General features: G+C 44.5%; 1 pseudogene; it reads left to right on the plus strand.

The window, feature by feature from the left end:
* Window positions 1–1,724: 1,724 nt before the first annotated feature.
* On the plus strand, window positions 1,725–4,994 carry LOC102769811 (annotated as a pseudogene).
* Window positions 4,995–6,215: the final 1,221 nt, after the last annotated feature.

Genomic DNA, 6,215 nt, shown 5'->3' on the forward strand with positions numbered 1-6,215 from the left:
TTTAGCTCTGAGGCTTGGCTCCAGCTCTGAGACCTCGGCTGATGAAAGCAGGTATCTGGGTTTGTTTGGCTTCTATAATTGAAACACTGTTGCAACTCTAGCTCAGCCAGCTGGCTGAAAGCATGGGTTTGTTTAGCTTCTATAATTGCAACATTGTTTCTTAGAGTGCAAGCTCAGAGGCCAGCAGCGGCAGGCAGGGAAGCTTGGCTTCCTCCATCACTGGAGCAAGCCATCCTCCTGTTCGCTTCAGCTGCCTGGCTGCCGGCCGCCATCTTGGCTGGCAGTTAATTTGCATATCTTGCTCATTAGCCAATGGGAAGGGTAGTGAAGTTATGGTTAATTACCATGTTTGTCTATTATTAGATAGGATATGAACAAAGCACGTAGAGAAACTATTATTTTATATAGAACTTTAATATGTCTTGATAGAAAATTCAGTGAAACAGAACACTCATTTTTCAGCATTTTGATGATTAAAATCAGTGAGCAATGAGCTCATACTCAGTGCTCACTGATCCAACCCAACTTGAATAGTAAAATACCAGAGAAGAAAATCATTGTGAAACCGGACCCCCAAAAATCAAGCCCATTACTGCTTGTCACTACTGAGCCATAAGCAGAGGCAAGGGGGAATCATTTAGGAGTGTTTACTTCATATCACCAGCAATATGGAGCAAGCAGCAGGCTTCATGCTCCCCCCTTCTCCTGCCAGCTGTATGATTATATAGGAGAAAGGGAAAATAGCTGTGTGCAGTGCAGCAGGGGGGTTTTAGGGTTTTAGGGTCTGCAGTGTGTGTGTCTGCCTCCAGGAACTTGAAGTCCCATAACAAGGTGGCTAATCTTTTATGGTAATAAAAACAGCTTAGCCCATTCCTAGGACCAGAGAGAATGGTCAGTGTTCCTGAGGCAAACTCCTGGAGGGGGTCAGGGTCCAGGCACAGCAACCAAGTTAAAGCATGTCCTGTCCTGAGTCTGCTCTCAAAATGTATTTTCTGAGTAATGGGCCCATCTGGGCTTAGAGACGGCCTTATCTTTCTTTGTAGCTCTCTTTTTCTTCTCGCAACATATTCTCCAGTGTCCCAGGATCTATAAGAAAACCTCTTGTCTATAATTAGTGAGGTGAATAATCATTAAACAACTGTGGTTCTATTACATGCCTTTCCCATATCAATTGAAACAATTAATTTGCTTCTCTTTGTGGGTTATGTTGAGGTGTGGAATTTATGAAGAAAAGCTTAAAAAGTTGAAATTATCAAATCCATGGAAGAGAAATAAAATTTCAAAATGGCGTTTATTAATCTAGAAACCTGGGTTCTAGTGCTGTGAGACCATGGTGGAGTCACAGCCTTTCCAACCATGTCCTTGTCTGTATAATGGGATGGATGACAAACCCACTTGTAGGGCTTCCATGTGGCAAAACACAAATGCAGCTAACGCCAGTACCCTAGGCTTTACCACATGTTGAATTTGCATTTACCCAGCTGAGTCTTACAAAAGTGATGCTTTGAAGGACAGAAGGGTAGAGACTATTTCCATTCTGTTTTACAGAAGAGGACACTGATGCATAGAGTTCTTCTGACTCTGGTAAGAAAAGAAACAAGGAAAAGAGAGAAAGAAGGAAGAGAAGGGGTCAAGCAGCATATTTGCAAGACGCTATTGTTGACCACACTCTCACTTTCGTTAGCTCCTGTGATCCTCTTAGGCACTGTCATCCCATTTTGTCGATGAGGAAACTGAAGTTCAGAGAATTTAAGGTAGTGGTTTACCCACAGGTAGTCTACTGGTAAATGAAGACAACAGACATCAAGCCCCACACTCTTCATTTTCACCATATTGCTTCCAAGAAGTGATCAAAGACCAAGAAATTCAGAAGGAGAGAAACATGCTACAAAAAGAATATTAAAATCAATCTTTTTTTTTTTTAAATCCTTACCCGAGGATATTTTTCCATTGATTTTTAGAGAGAGTAGAAGAGAGAGGGAAAGACAGAGAGAAATATCGATGTGAAAGAAACACATTTATTGGTCACCTGCTGGAGCGACCAACCAGGGCCCGGGCCAGGGAGGAGCCTGCAACTGAGGTACATGCCTTAACCAGAATTGAATCCATTCCCTTCAGTCCGCAGGTTGACCCTCTATCCACTGAGCAAATCAGCTATGGCTAAAATAAATCATTTTTAAGCAAAACTCTTTTCTCACAGATTTAACTGAACTCTGGGGGAAAATGTATGTAGGGTAACATGAGGATTAGGATAAGCTTTGAGGAAGGATTTAGCAACAGATTCAGTGTCCTCACCACTTATGAGGTTTGAAGGACACCATCAGAATATGGTTCAAGAGAGCCGAGGATGGGAGAAGAGCCGAGTGTCTGAGCAGCACTCCCAGCTTCCTCTCTTCTCCTCTCTGCACCTCACTCTCACTGCCTGCCTGCCCTGCCCCACTGCCTCCTGCTCGCTCCCCAGAGCAACTTCCACCGTGTCCACCTCAGCGAGTTCCCACTTGAACAAAGGCATCAAGCAGATGTACATGTCCCTGCCTCAGGGTGATAAAGTCCAAACTATGTACATTTGGATTGACAGTACTGGAGAAGGACTGTGATGCAAGACCTGGGCCCTGGACAGTGAGCCCAAGAGTATAGAAGTCTGTGAAGTCTTAAAATACAACCGCAAACCTGCAGAGACCAATTTAAGATATACCTGCAAACGGATAATGGACATGGTGAGCAATCAGCATCCCTGGTTTGGAATGGAATAGGAATATACTCTCATCGGCACAGATGGGCACCCTTTTGGCTGGCCTTCCAATGGCTCCCCTGTACCCCAAGGTCCATACTACTGCAGCGTAGGAGCACACAGAGCCTGTGGCAGGGATATTGTGGAGGCTCACTCCTGGGCCTGCTTGTACACTGGCATCAAGATCGCAGGGACAAATGCCGAGGTCATGCCCGCCCAGTGGGAATTCCAAATAGGACCCTGTGAAGGCATCGACATGGGAGATCATCTCTGGGTGGCCCGTTTCATCTTGCACCGAGTGTGTGAAGACTTCGGAGTGATTGCTACCTTTGATCCCAAGCCCATTCCTGGCAACTGGAATGGTGCAGGCTGCCACACCAACTTCAGCACCAAGGCCATGCGAGAGGAGAATGGTCAAAGTACATTGAGGAGTCCATTGAGAGGCTGAGCAAGCAGCACCAGTACCACATCCGAGCCTACGATCCCAAGGGGGGCTGGGACAATGCCCGACGCCTCCCCGGATTCAACAAAACCTCCAACATCGACGACTTCTCTGCCGGCATGGTCAACCGTAGCGCCAGCATCTGCATTCCCCGGTCTGTGGGCCAGGAGAAGAAGGGGTACTTTGAAGACCAGCGCCCCTCTGCCAACTGTGACCCCTTTGCAGTGACAGAAGCCCTCATCAGCACGTGTCTTCTCAACGAAACTGGCGATGAGCCCTTCCAGTACAAAAACTAAGTGGACTAGACTTGCAGCCATCCAGCTCCTTCTAATCACTTCTTCATCCTGCTCCCACTCTCGCCCCTCAATTGTCATAACAAATGTAACTCAAAGGGCAGAATACCAAGGTCTTTTTTTATTCCTCCTGCCCAGTTAATATCTCTTGCTTTCTTTGGCCAGGTTAGCGGGGTCAAGTTCTTAGTCTCTTCACACACACAAACACACACACACACACACACACCCTTTTTTTCCCCTATCACTGAAGCTTTCTAGTGTGTTAGTGGGGCGGGGGTGGGGAAACATAACCACTGCTTCACTTAATCAGGTGTTTGTCCAACAGGCATAGCTATCTGGACAGTGAGCATAGTATTTGTGAAGGGAGGGAGGGACCTTTTTCTTCTTTGAGGTAGCTGAAAGGAGTAGGAGTGCTGGGCTTGTTCTGTGACTAGGGTAGAAACTCCCTTTGGTTGGGAAGTTTCATAAAAGGTTATAAGCAGCTTTCTAATGAAAGTGAGAATTAGGAAAGGGCGGGTGGGGCAGCAGGCAGGAAGCCCTCTTACCTGCCAACTGTGACCCCTTCACAGTGACCTGCTTTCCTGGCTTGCAAAAAGGGATGGGATGGGTAGCCCTACCTTCGAAGAAAAAGTTCTCGTTGCTTGGTCCTCCGTTTATAACACAAATCAGAGTAGTATTTTTATATTAGGTTATAAGCAGCTTTCTAATGAAAGTGAGAATTAGGAAAGGGCGGGTGGGGCAGCAGGCAGGAAGCCCTCTTACCTGCCAACTGTGACCCCTTCACAGTGACCTGCTTCCCTGGCCTGGGGCTGCGTGCCCTCACTGGAAGGCAAGCTCGGCATAAAGGGATGGGATGGGTAGCCCTACCTTCGAAGAAAAAGTTCTCGTTGCTTGGTCCTCCGTTTATAACACAAATCAGAGTAGTATTTTTATATTTAAATGCAAAAACAAAAAAATTATATATATGGGTGTGCAGATCTGTGTGCTTTTTCTAAAGGACAAAACCCGTTCTGGTCGCTGGGAGCCAAAGTTGAGGCGAGAAGTCTGATTAGAAATAAGGCTCACCTTTTGAGGGAAGGGGATGAGGGTGGCCGTGCTCGAAAAGTTGGCTCTTAGGGACTGTTAAACCCTCACTACCATTTAAGGGTTTCTCTGTGCCCTGCGTGCCCAGTTGGCTGGTCAACTTGAGCATGTATGTTACTGACAAGGGGGGTATTGGGTTATTTTCTGGGGGACTAGCATGTCACTAAAGCAGTCCTTTTGATATATTAAAAAAAAATTTTTTAAGCAAAACCAGTTTAGATTTTAATCATATTTGTAGGGATTTGAAGTCTCTTACAGAATTGCTTGTTTGCTTCCACTGTCTCCTTCCTGTCTGCTCCTAGAGGGGAGGGGGACAAGACTGGGGTTAAACACTTGTAATTTTGTATCCTGGTAACTGTTTTGTGTGTGAAATATTCCTTTTCGTTAAGATACTGAGGAGTTATTTTTTTCTTTTATAATAAAAAACAAACAAACCCCACCTTCACACACACACACACACACACACAAGAATATGGTTCAAGATCAGCAGTTCTCACCTGTGGGTTGCAACCCCTTTGGGGGTCGAACGACCCTTTCACAGGGGTCACCTAAGACCATCAGAAAACACATATATAGTTACATATTGTTTTTGTGATTAATCACTATGCTTTAATTATGTTCAATTTGTAACAATGAAATACATCCTGCATATCAGCTATTTACATTACAATTCATAACAGTAGCAAAATTACAGTTATGAAGTAGCAACGAAAATAATTTTATGGTTGGGCATCACCACAACATGAGGATTTGTATTAAAGGGTCATGGCATTAGGAAGGTTGAGAACCACTGTTCAAGATCTTGAAGGGGAGAGTGGATGTTGTCAGAAGCCTGAAAATCCTGGGAATCTACAACAACAATGCCCAGTGAACACCTGTGAACCTGAGAACACCAGTCCCCAAGGGGCATGAGCACACAGATTTGGAGGAGCCCTGCACCGCCTCACGGAAAGGAGAGAGAGAACTACATAGCCAGACACTTGTAGAAGAGAGATCATGGGGAGACAAAGAAACAGCCTACATATGAAAGAAAAACAGGCATCACCAGAAAAGGAAATAAACGAAATGGAGGCAAGCAACCTGTCAGAGAAAGAATTCAGAGAAATGGTCATAAGGTGAATGAAAAGAATGGAAGGCAAATTCAACAATATGTGTAAGAACCAAGAGGAACTGAAGAAGAACCAAGAAGAAATGAAAAATGATATCGTTGCTGTAAAGAACTTAATAGAAAGCATCAAGAGTAGACTAGAAGAAGCAGAGGACCACAACAGTGAGGTAGGAAAAAGACAAGGTAGGAAAAAATACCCAAGCAGAGCAGCTTCTAGATAACAAAATTAAAAAGCAGGAGGAGAGCCTGAGAACTTTGGGACAACATGAAACAACATCCACATAATAGGGATGCCAGAAAGAGAGGAAACTTAGCAAGGAATACAAAACCTGTTTGAAGAAATAATGACAGAAAACTTCCCTGATATAGGGAAGAAAAAACTTACACAAATCCAGGAAGCTCACAGAGTCCCAAACAAATGAAGACCAAAAGACCGATACCAAGGCACATTATAATTAAATTGATAAACACCAATGACAAAGTAAGAATCTTAAAAGCAACCAGAGAGACAGAAAGTTACCTACAAAGGAGCCCCTATCAGACTAGTGACTGATTTCT

This window comes from Myotis davidii, unplaced genomic scaffold (genome assembly GCF_000327345.1).
Source record: "Myotis davidii unplaced genomic scaffold, ASM32734v1 scaffold580, whole genome shotgun sequence".
Classification (NCBI taxonomy): domain Eukaryota; kingdom Metazoa; phylum Chordata; class Mammalia; order Chiroptera; family Vespertilionidae; genus Myotis; species Myotis davidii.